General features: G+C 38.6%; 1 protein-coding gene and 1 long non-coding RNA gene across 16 annotated transcripts in view; one reads left to right on the top strand and one right to left on the bottom strand.

Annotated features, from left to right (window-relative positions):
- ate1 (arginyltransferase 1) overlaps window positions 1-13,426 on the top strand; it is a 247,985-nt gene that overhangs the window by 162,308 nt on the left and 72,251 nt on the right.
- The window catches only part of LOC141377074 (uncharacterized), a 54,987-nt gene that overhangs the window by 11,484 nt on the left and 30,077 nt on the right, over window positions 1-13,426 (bottom strand). The gene's annotated exons all lie outside the window — the stretch shown is intronic.

Genomic DNA, 13,426 nt, shown 5'->3' with positions numbered 1-13,426 from the left:
AGACAGTTCTTGTTATATTTTGGTCTGTTTAAATATTTTTTTATTAATAATATTCTAATACTAATAATACTAATACTACTACTACTACTACTACTACTACTACTACTAATAATAATAATAATAATGATAATAATAACAACAACAACAACGATTATAATAATAATAATAATAATAATAATAATAATAATAATAATAATAATAATTATTATTATTATTATTATTATTATTATTATTATTATTATTATTATTATTATTATTATTATATTTTAAATATGAATAATATTTCTACTTAATTTTATTTTTATTTAATTTTATTTCATTTAAAATTGCTTGGTTTTTAATAACAACACTTCAGAAGAATGAGGACATGACATTTTTCCCCCTTTTATTTCTCCTGGTTTTTGTTTTGTTTTTTATTGTTGTTTTTGAAGTTTTGATTGAGTTTCCTCTTCATGTTTGGTTATAAATATTAAGTTTGAGTGGATTAACACAAGGCTGAACAACTTTTGAAGATATTAATAATTTTTGAGCCTCCGGTGTGTTTGAATTTCTGTCAACATGCAAGAGCAAATCAGTGATAATTAATTATTGGTGGTGAATATTTTCTCCATATGCCTGGTGCTGCCATAGAGCTTGAGGATGGATGGATTGGTTGATTAATTTATCATATATAACATTATTTAATTCATCATATTATAAATCTAGCAGATCAGTTTTTTAGGGTTGCTCTATATGGCACATTTTTCTGGTTGAAAAAATATAACTATTATAAATCTGTTAATTAATCTCTACAGATGCATATCTGCTGCTTTTTTTTTAGCTTTAAATTCAAATCCAATTTTTAATAACCGTAGATTATTTAAATTTCTGAGGAAAATAATGATTTTCCTCAGAAATTCAACATCATACCTGCTACCTACAGCACATGTTTTGCTAAATACAGTGTCATCTGACTTTAGCCTTTAATATATTTATAAGAAACTAAACAGCAAAACAAATACGTCTTGTGTACCCCGAAAGTCCTCGTAGACACCTAAGGGTTAAGCTTGTCATATTTGCAATTGCATAATCTGAGCATTGCCAACCGCAGGTCATATAACACAAAATGTTCTTACATTTTTTTGCTGGAACCTATTTTCAAACTACTCCCAAAATGTGGAAAGCTAATATATTTAACTTGCAGTGAACCCAGCATCAGACTGACCTGCAGAAGTCATCAGTACAATCTCAATATCCCTGCTTTTCAGCTCTTAAACCTCTAGGTGCGGACAGACCATGGAAAATGTGCAGATCTGGCTGTGTTGTGCAGCTTATTGAGTTTCTGACACTGTTAACTGTTCCTCACACGTGGCCTGTTTCTCATCTTTTTTACCATATGTTTGAGAATAAACAATAATAATAGCCTACTCATATTAATATTTATATTACATCTACAGAATCGTGAAAAAATGTTAATCTTAATTTTAGCCAAAAAATAAAAATAAAAATAAAATAATCATTATTCTCATTTTAGCCAAAATCCTGCAGCTCTAGTTGCGGATCTATTCTTTGGCAGTAGCAAAGAAACTTTTCAAAGACGTCTGTTTCTTACTCATTTTACTAACTTACAGTAGGGGGTCAATTTGACTGCTCAAGTAACTGAGATATAACTGAGAGAATACCTTCAATTTTTTAACTAAAGGGTTTTTCCTAAATAAAAGATCGTTCAGACTCAGATAATAAATAATACTAAAATAATCAATGATTTGTTGTTTAGTCCATTACCCTGGAGTACTTTTTTTGGAAATTTTAACAGATTTGTTATGTTGAGCATCAGTTAAGACCACGTTAGCCCATGTCAGCTTTAATTGTGGGGAAAACTGGGTCTGAAGAGCGAGGAGGGATCGCGGGTGCGCGACTTATTTGAGAACCGGGAGGGAAATGCGCGATTTCCAGTAGATTATCACTTGTTTGCGGGCATTATGAGTCCTGCAAATGCACAGAGACTCACGGAACTTCCGGGATGTCAGAATATCACGTCTAAAACTATTCGCTTGTTAAGTGGTGACGTATGCAATACTGTTTCCGAGTCCAAGCCGGCAATTCATTTGAGTTGAGAAATCATTCGTTTATGATCACTTTTCATTCATATCACAAATTAAAGTTAATTTTACTTAAAGTCATAGTGTACGCAACAATCTCTGGGCTTGCTGCATAACAAATACCAACATTTTTACAATTTATAAAAGAATTTATCACTTTCTGGCCATTGGATATTAGGCATGGATGTATATATTGGGATTGTAATTTTCAAAATAATTAAAGCGTTTTGTAAACGTTTATTATTACCATTTCATGAGTCTCCCTGTTCAGTTGAATAGAGCGCTTGGACCCGGAAGCCGCTTTGCGTGACGTCACACTTAACAAGCTGATAGTGAGACTTGCATGACAGCGTGTGGCTGTGTGTGTGGTTACGTGATGTGCGTTTTTAGCGGACGAAGGGCTGTTCAGAAATGCTCGTAAAACGGTGTGGATGTGGATTATTTTCGTTCTAAAATGCCATTTTAACACTAAGCCATATTAGTGTAAACAGGGTCTGAGTGTGTCTTTTTCGCGAGCGGGTTTGCGATAGGGGTGGGGCGATGGATAACGATGCCGGCTCAGCATCGTGTTGTCTATCGGCCATCGGCGATGGACAATGGCATCATCTATCGGCCCAACCCTAATGCGTCGGTTTCTCATTATTATTTATAGCTGAGTTTTCTTATCCTAAGACCCTGCTTCTTAATTATTAATGAGAGCACGTGCTTTCCTAAGACTAAGCAGACCTGCCAAGCTGTGAAACCCAATGACTGAGTGAGACCTGCGCACACCATTCAGTATTTAGCCATTCATGAAAGGTGGTATGTGTTTTTTTCCATGATCCATGGGGTTTGTTGCATGCTTTTCCCTGCAGTGCTGCTGGGGCTGATGCAGCTAAGCTGTTGGTTTGCAGCAAGCATTTTTGTCGGGAGAGCAGTACGAGAATTGGAGAATGGCAGACTTTGTCTTTTATCAGCTGAGTTAGTTACCATTCAGACACATTGCCTATATTCGTGCTGCCGTGTTCGCCTATGTTTATAATCCTCCAGATTACCGGCAGGGTTAGTAGTTGAAATAGATAGGGAGACCTGCCGTACCACTATCCATTGCGTCTGTATTCAGACCTGGGGATTGAGAAGGAGAAATGTAATCCTCATTTACCTTTATAATGACATAACAAATTGTGGTTATGTGTGTATGAAATTACAAATAACAAATGTAGCAGGGAATACAATTTTTTACTGTTTATTTCTTTGCATTTTACCTTTGTAAACTACAAAATCATGTGACACGGTTTGTGTCTCATTTTGTGAGCCAACTGACAACAGCTGTATGCTCCCTTTTTTTCTCCCATGCTCTGCCGGCCACGCCCATTCATCCCTCTGCTTGCAGCACTCCACGCCCATCATCAAACTTTTTTCATCAAACTTAATTTTTTTTTCTTTTTAAATATTATTCATTTTAAAATAAAAACTGCTTTTATTCTAGCCGAAATAAAACAAACAAGTGTTTCTCTAAAAGAGAAAAATATTATCGGAAATACTTTGCTCCATTATATACTTAAATACTCCATTAAATATTAAATCCATTAAGTACAAAGAGTTGTAAATGTACAATAAATACAGTATAACATTAAAGTATGGTTCAAAAACACTATAGTATTTAATATAAATGACTATATTTGTTTTTATTCATGAGGGTTCACTCGTTTTGCTCATTTTTTTATGATTTTTTTTCTTTGTCTTTTTATTTTTCTTGTCAAATCTAGTTAATATGATAAAAAAAATAATAGTTTACAACATCAAGCAGCATAAGTTGTTGTAAAAATTCTCTTTTGGTGTGAACGCAGCATAAAAGTGTCATTATCTTTTCATTAGTTTGGTTTTTGATTAGTCTGGTATAACATAAATGTTGCTTTCGTGTGTTCAGCACAGTACAGTTACAAGCTTATTGTCACAATAAGTTGTTGCCTTCGGTGACTTACAGAAGATAAATACCAAAAAATAATGCAACTAGAATAACTGCAGCCGTCGCGATCGTCGATCTCATATGACGAATATAAGAGCTCCCGACAACATATGATGACATGTGCTGGTGGTGTTATAGTGGTGTCCCATTCTTTACGGGTAAATTTGAAGCTTCACACTCTGTTTCAAGGGCCAAGGGGAAGGGGTAAAAATAGAATTGGGATTGGGCCTAAATCTGGAGCTACAGAGGATGTCTGTGAATCTGTCCAATGGGAGCTGTGTGTAAGTGCTTGCGCAGGTGCTGCCGAGTGTAAAGCGTGTTGGCGGTCGCACCACTGAGACTGGAGACATGCGGAGCAACCGAACAGCTGATTCATATAGGGTGGATGGAGAAGGTGAGGGAGGAGAAGAATGTAAATAAAAGTGACGGACTGGCCCCGAGCTGAAGGAGAGGGAACATACAGTATGCAGCTGTAGAAACTATTTGCGGTTGAGGAAGAGGTCAGCGCTACTGCACTTCACTGCGTCATCTGATATTATGCGTTATCTGAGAGCTCCACAGCCTTGCTTTTTATTTCAACATTGCATGCATTTAAGGTGCATTAACCCTTGTGTGCTGTTGAGGATGTTTTCATTCACTCTGGGGGGATTTTGACGCTTAATTTGGCCACAACTTCCTCTGTGATTCAGCAAATGTAATGATTTTTTGGGACATTTTATAGGAAAATGCTTTTAAATTATTCAGAAAAACTCAACTCTGGGCAAATTGACCAACAACAACAACAACAATAATAATAATATTAATAGTAATAACAATAATAATTGATGAATAATTATGTTATTATTTGTTAATATATATAGAAATTTCCACTATATTGTATTAAAAACTACAAACAAAATATTAATATCTTTTGCAGACAACCATAACCAACATAATGTTGTGGAAAATGTTTACATACATATATATATATATATATATATATATATATATATATATATATATATATATATATATATATATATATATATATATATACATATATACATATATTTATATATATATATATATATATATATTTATATATATATATTTATATATTTATATATATATATATATATATATTTATATATATATATATATATATATATATATATATATATATATATATATATATATATATATATATATATATATATATGTATTTTTTTTTTTTTTTGTATAATTTTTTTTTTAAATATATAAAAAAAGCGCCTCAGAAAGCGCGAGAAGCAAAACAAACATTTTATTCCTCGCTGAGTTTTAAATCTAAGAATGGCAACATTATGGATTTTGCAAAAAAGATGGACGACTTTTTAGGACAGATGCAATTTGCAAAATGTGCCGCGCATCTGTAAAATACACGGGCAGTACGACTAATCTGAAATCTCACTTGAAGCGGCGCCTCGGTGTTGTTGTGGAAGCATCTTCCAGTGTTTCTGCATCCCTGGCTTCCTGCTCTGCTTTAACTGTAGCTACAGTACCAGCTCCAAAAGTGGTGAGAAAAGCATTGCAAGTTTTTTCCATGCGCAACAGTTCTGCTCGCTCTACGGCAATAACAAATGCTATTGCATTGTTCATCTGCAAAGATATTCAGCCTAGTGTCACGGAGAACGAAGGTTTTAAACACCTCCTCCTGTTAATTTTTATTTATTTATATTTTTATTAGCCTGTTGTTTACAGTGATAGTGATGTTTCAAAGCAGCATAACACTGCTAGTTCACGACAGGCACGTGCACACATAGGGCTCAACCTGTGCAGTGCACATGCCCTTTTTAGTCTTGGATAGAAAGTGCGCTTCCAAAATGATCAAAAGTGCCCCCGCGACGCGGCACACCTTCGGTCCCGCCCTTTAGTAGGCGCGCGACAACACCGCGCTTGAGTACGTGCGCGACAACACAGCTGATCAGTTTGCGCGCGATAACACCGCTCTTCAGTACGCGCACATCCACTCTGCAGATCTGCACCAAACTCCCCCCCCACCCACCCGCTCTTACAAAAATTTATCTTGCACTTGACCATTGGACGGTCTCTGCACTGGCCTGGTTCACGACCTTAAGTTTTGAATATTCAGTGGCACAATATATCTTTGTAAAACTTGTTTTCATAGTTGAAAAGTTAAATCACAATTCTTGTTGTGCAATGGTAAACCTTTATGTTGAAAGAGTGCAAATATATATATTTTAATATATATTGCACTTATACATTTTGTTTATCTTGAAAATCCTTAAATAATATGTGCTATATGTTCTAAAATGGCCCTCTACTGTAAACTGACACTCTGGCTCTGAGAGAAAAGCCAGTTTGTAAAAAAAAGTCTTGGTTTTGCTTTGTTAATAAATAATCAAACTCATTCAATGGCACAGCATCCTCTTTCACATAATCTCATAAACTTGATCTAATAAGTTAGTGCTGAATTATCGCATTGTATCATGATATGGGTGTGAATCGTATCGTGTTGCATCGCAATATGTCACAAATGTATCGCTAATATATCGGATCGTATTCTTTGTATCGAGATGCGTATCGGATCGGCATTATAGCTTAGATGCCCAACCCTAATATGTATATATGTATGTATATGTATATATGTATGTATATGTACACACACACACACACTCACACACACATATATACACACATATACACATATATATGCTCTCTATTAGAAACCATGATGTTTTCCTCATCTCAGATCTTTCAGCATCTCTGCATTGCGGCGTGTGAAGCTGTGTGCAGTGAGTGTGAAGCCTCTGGGTATCTTAATTCACTGTTTGTCTGCACTGCAGTATGGTGTTAGTTTGCTAAAAGTTTGAAGCTCAGGCTGTTTCTGCAGTTGTTTGTGCGTCTGCTTCTGTCTTTGTTGGAGTCTCTCCGCGGAGCCGGTTTCTGCAGAGCGGTGTGTGTGGAATAGTGAATAGCGCTCAGTCGGAGCCCAGCTCTCGCTCATCTGTATGGGTAATCTCTCACATCAGAGGATGAGTGCCATTCACCTCCTGCCATTGTGCTCTGAGAGATTAGTCTGGGGTTAGAAGGTTGTCTGTTTCTCACCTACATCCACAACCCTCTTTTTTTTTTAAATTGCTTATTAAAGAAATGGTTCCCAATGCAATGAAAACTCTTGTGTTTCCAAATGGCCGTGTTTTATGCTGAATGAGTGTTTTTTTCTGTGCAATTAACAATAAATGAAGCTTGATGCTTTCTATCTTCAAAAAGGAAACAAAAGCATCATAAGTGTATCATTTGAACCCATACGATAGCATTGTGTGAACAACAGACAACAGTAATGGGATACTGGGAGCAGTGAAAATTTTTACTTAACTATTTATGCATCATATAATATGAAAATACACATAAATAAACATATTCCCATATAGCCCCACCCTAAATGATCAATAGCCCCGCCCTAAATGACTGATAGCCCCACCCTAAAACACTGATAGCCCTGCCCTAATTGACCGATAGCCTCGCCCTAAATGACTGATAGCCCTGCCCTAAAACACTGATAGCCCTGCCCTAATTGACCGATAGCCTCTCCCTAAATGACTGATAGCCCTGCCCTAAAACACTGATAGCCTCACCCTAAATGATCGATAGCCTCTCCCTAAATGACTGATAGCCCCACCCTAAATGACCAATAGCCTTGTCCTAAATGACCAATAGCCCCGCCCTAAATGTCCGATAGCCCTGCCCTAAAACACTGATAGCCCTGCCCTAATTGACCGATAGCCTCGCCCTAAATGACTGATAGCCCTGCCCTAAAACACTGATAGCCTCACCCTAAATGATCGATAGCCTCGCCCTAGATGGCTGATAGCCCTACCCTAAATGAACAATAGCCCAACCTTAAATGATCGATAGCCCCGCCCTAAATGACCAACAGCCTCGTCCTAAATGACCTATAGCCCTGCCCTAAATGTCCAATAGCCTCGCTCTAAATGACTGATAGCCCTGCCCTAAAACACTGATAGCCCCACCCTAAATGATCGATAGCCTCGCCCTAGATGGCTGATAGCCCTACCCTAAATGAACAATAGCCCAACCCTAAATGATCGATAGCCCCGCCCTAAATGACCAATAGCCTCGTCCTAAATGACCTATAGCCCTGCCCTAAATGTCCAATAGCCTCGCTCTAAATGACTGATAGCCCTGCCCTAAAACACTGATAGCCCCGCCCAAATGTCCGATAGCCTCGCCCTAAATGACCAATAGCCCTACTCTAAATGATTAATAGCCCCGCCCTAAATGACCAATAGCCTCGTCCTAAATGTCCGATAGCCTCGCCCTAAATGACCACTAGCCCTACCCAAAATGAGCAATAGCCCAACCCTAAATGTTTGATAGCCCCGCCCTAAATGACCAATAGCCTCGCCCTAAATGACTGATAGCCCTGCCCTAAAACACTAATAGCCCTGCCCAAATGACCGATAGCTTCGCCCTAAATGACTGATAGCCCTGACCTAAAACACTGATAGCCCCGCCCAAATGTCCGATAGCCTCGCCCTAAATGACCAATAGCCCTACCCTAAATGAACAATAGCCCAACCCTAAATGATTAATAGCCCCGCCCTAAATGACCACTAGCCTTACCCAAAATGAGCAATAGCCCATCCCTAAATGTTTGATAGCCCCGCCCTAAATGACCAATAGCCTAGCTCTAAATGACTAATAGCCTTGCCCTAAAACACTAATAGCCCTGCCCAAATGACCGATAGTTTCGCCCTAAATGACTGATAGCCCTGCCCTAAAACACTGATAGCCTCACCCTAAATGACTGATAGCCCTGCCCTAAATGACCCAGAGTTCATGAAGATTCTTTTGATTCATCTTTAGTGCCTTCTCCTTCATCTTACCCCAGACATGCTCAATGATGTTCATGTAGGGTGACTGGGCAGGCCAGTCCTGGAGCACCTTGACCTTCTTTGCTTTCAGGAAGTTTGATGTGGAGGCTGAAGTATGAGAAGGAGCGCTATCCTGCTGGAGAATTTGCCCTCTCCTGTGGTTTGTAATGTAATGGGCAGCACAAATGTCTTGATACCTCAGGCTGTTGATGTTGCCATCTATTCTGGAGATCTCTCGCACTCCCCCATACTGAATATAACCCCAAACCATGAATTTTCCTTCACCAAACTTGACTGATTTTTGTGAGAATCTTGGGTCCATGCAGGCTCCAATAGGTCTTCTGCAGTATTTGTGATGATTGGGATGCAGTTCAACAGATGATTCATTGGATACCTTTTCCAAATGATCAGCTAGAAGTCAAGTTATTATTTGTTGATCCTACAACTGGGATAGACGATAAGACTTTTGTCAGGTAGTGTATACATTGAAACAAAACTTTTTAGCACTTTTAAAACCATGACTTTTCCCAAAGCATGGTAAACCTTGAAAACGATTATCGCCTCATGCCTGAAGTACACAATAGCAGAATTTTTCATATAAAAACGTACAATATTATTGCTGTTGTCCAGGGTTGTGTTGTTGAAATGGATCTGCGTGTGTTGTTTCAGAATGCCCCCCTGCATCTCCTCAAAGCCCCTGAACTCTCACGCTCTGCACTGCTTTGCTGAAATTCATCACATTAGAGCGGCTCTCTTCTTTTCAGACTGGAACTCTCTGTACCCCTCACTGTGTCTATTGGCAAAGCACAGTGTTGTGGATCTCTCACTGCAATGCTGATGTGTGTGTTGTGTTGTGAGCCCTAAATAATGTATAAAAAAATGCTTGACTTTTTAAAATGAGATTGTGCAAGCAAAAATTACTATTCTCTTATCGTTTACTCACACTTGTTTCAGATATTTGCAGTGGCGTAGTGGACAGGCCCGCAGGGGGGGCCCCGCGTCGTCACGATTTTTAATAATTGAAAATCCGGCAACCGCAATAATCAAACTCTTGGGAACAACTATGGTCGGAACCAAAGTTCACAGGTCTGTGTTCTCTGAACACCTCTCAAGCGGTGGACTACTTCATTCTGATTGCTTGCCACCGAACCGCGTCATAGCTCATACCATAAAGTTGACTTGATTTCAACTATCCTCGACGATCACATCGAAGAAGACGCGCCGCGCTGTTTCTCGCCGCCGGTTCTCATTGAAAATGAAAGACTTTCGGCTACTTTGACGCTCTCACCGCTTTCGGTTTGTGATCGCTCCTCAGTTTGTGAAGGCTTCCTCGCGTTGTCGCTCCACCCAGCCTCCCTTCCCCGCTCCTCAATTTGTGATCGCTTCCCCGTGTTGTATCTCACCCCCCCCCCCTTCCTCAGGAGTCCCCATCAGTGATCCCTGCAGGGGGGCCTCCGCATTTTGCGCTACGCCACTGGATATTTGTGATTCTTTTTTTTTCTGCTGAAGAAACTGAAAACCTGTAACCATTGATTTTCATAGTATTTGTTTTTCCTACTATGGAAGTCAATATGATTTCAGCTTTATTAAAAAAAAAAATCCTTTTTTTTTGTTTTTAACAGAAGAAAGACTCTGTTTGGAATCACTTGATGATGAGAAAATCACAAATTTTTTTTTCGGTGTACTATTCATTTTACTTTTTTTTCCCCCAAAATGTTGCAACATAATTTATAATGTAAAGAGTAATTCATAACTCATGTCACGTCATTGACTACTGAGGCATTGTTCACAAAAAAGTTAAAGAAGTTCAGTGAAGGACTCCAGAAGAGTGAGTAGATGACGGCTTTTTTGGTAAATTTACTTGTTTGAACATTCAATTCATTCATTTTCTTGTCGGCTTAGTCCCTTTATTAATCCGGGGTCGCCACAGCGGAATGAACCGCCAACTTATTCAGCAAGTTTTTACGCAGCGGATGCCCTTCCAGCTGCAACCCATCTCTGGGAAACATCCACACACACAATTGCACACACACTCATACACTGGACAATTTAGCCTACCCAATTCACCTGTACCACATGTCTTTGGACTGTGGGCGAAACTGGAGCCCCCAGAGGAAACCCATGCGAAGGCAGGGAGAACATGCAAACTCCACACAGAAACGCCAACTGAGCCGAGGTTCGAACCAGCGACTCAGCGACCTTCTTGCTGTGAGGCGACAGCACTACCTACTGCGCCACTGCCTCGCCCGATTGAATTACAGTGCAACTATATTTACATTTGCATCTTGAGATACTAAAGTGATATCAGCACTCGTACAGCCTCTTCACCCTTGTGTATTACTCCGCCCACACGAGTGGCAAGCAGAGGACTACAGTTTAACAAATATTGCTGCTGTTGGACAACATAATGTACTTTTGAGGCTTTTCAGGCAAGAATGTAGTTGTTTAAATTGCAACTATGCAGTTTATTTGTAAGTATAGTGCCTATATACTATAGGTGGGCATAGATAATTTTTTTTAATCTAGATTAATCTCGGAATGTCGAAGGCATTCAAAATAAAAAATGTTTCTCAGACCAGGGGTTCATCTCCTGTTTCCAAAATGCATTACAAACTGTTTTGTGAAACTGTTCTACTATGATAATTGATGATGAAAATAAATGATGTTCAATAAGATGCATTTGTGTTTACTAACTGTTTATTCAGTTAAATATCAATTTTGAACTGTAGACCTACATCAGCTCCAAACAGCATTTTTTTTTCAAGTTTTTTTTTTTTTTTTGATGACCTTAACCCGACTAAAGTCATAACTGAACTAAACATAAATGGAGTTAAGACGTGGAGTTTGCAGATATTAGTGGCATTATTGAAGTAAACACCACGATCAGTAAACACCATCATGTAGGATATTTTCCGACAAGATCCACACACACACACACACACACACACACACACACACACACACACACACACACACACACACACCAAACACACATTGTGAAACGCGGACGTTTTTTTTTCTCACTCCATTTGGCGTGCGTTATTAAATTCCATAACGCTGTTTAAGAAATGTTCATGAGTTAAAGTGAAACTGACGAACTGCAGTTAAAATCAGGCATCCTGCTGATTTGATTTAGAAGGCTGCTTTTTTTTTTCAGACGGCTCAGACGGTGAAAGTTATCATAGCTTGCGCAGTATAGATCCAGCTCCCAAACCAACTTTGAGAATAGATTTACGGTGATGTATATATGAGCAATATCACACGAGTAGCAGTGCGATATGGCTGTATATCAGCACTGGTGGGAGGCGTGCGTTGGCACGAGGCCGTAGGCCGGGGTGGAAGAGAGTGTTCGGGGGTGAGGACAGGATGCAGCTGGTTTTGGGTAGCCGCTTCGATTGGGTACTGCACCAAAGTACCAACCTTTGGTACAGTACGGTACAGTACCCTGTTTGGTTAAGGGGGTTTTTAGTTTACAGACTGTACCAAAGATGAGGGTGGGTGAAATTACGGGAGTTTTTTTAAAGAAGAAATAAGGAAGAATGTTAAAACGGAAATAAAAAACGGGATGTTTGCGGGAGACTGGTCTGAAATACAGGATACTCCCATGAAAAAAGGAAGTGTTGGCTGGTGTGCTTACCAGTTTAATATTGATTTGATCAGCTATAGTTAGAAATCAGACTTATATCTTCTAAGCGTAAGGGCTTATTATGTGGTTCTGTCGCCATCTTGTGGATAGAAAACGTCAATTTTCGCCGACGAGCTGTCTTAGAAATTGTAAACATTTTAAAATAGTCAAAATTCTTGCAAATAAACTGCATAGTTGCAATCTAAACAACTATATTCTCGACTAAAAAGCCTCAAAATATATTTAGTTGTCTAACGGCAGTAATATTTGTCGAACTGCAGTGTCTGCTTATTGCTGGCTGTATGTGGGCGGAGTAATACACAAAGAGTAAAGAGGCTGAACGGATGCTGATATTACTTAAATATATCACAGCTATCAGCCAATCAGATCGAGATCCAGACAGAACTGTTGTGTAATAAAAAATATATATAACTGATTTTGTATTTTATATTTTTGTTGAAATCATAATTTTTTTTTCGGGATACTCTGAACAAATTTTTTTATTTTTTTATTTTATCTTAACCTTATAAATATTTGCTTCCTTGCTTTAATTAATTTAAAGCCTCCTTCTAGACTATAAATATTAAATGCAAAACAGAAAACATAAACAAGACAATTTACTGACGCCCAAACTTTTGGATGGTTTCCTTTCCACCTTGTGAAGCTTTTATTATACGGAATACGTGATTCATTTGCAGTAGAAGAGGAACTGGAGTCTATCGTAAACAAAAACAACTCCATGCCATGCCAAGAACTTTTTAACTGGCCTCCGTATAAACTTCACTGCTCACAAAGACAGTCACTGGAGCTCTTTGGGGACACTCTACCCCGTGCCAGCCCGCTCCATTCCTCTTAGTGCAGTCAAGCCAGACCGCCGTCCAGCTCCAGACGTGAC

Source organism: Danio rerio, chromosome 13, assembly GCF_049306965.1.
Source record: "Danio rerio strain Tuebingen ecotype United States chromosome 13, GRCz12tu, whole genome shotgun sequence".
In the NCBI taxonomy this organism is placed as follows: Eukaryota; Metazoa; Chordata; class Actinopteri; order Cypriniformes; family Danionidae; genus Danio; species Danio rerio.
The sequence above is the reverse complement of the archived record's forward strand: the minus strand, read 5'-3'. Positions and strand labels throughout refer to the sequence as shown.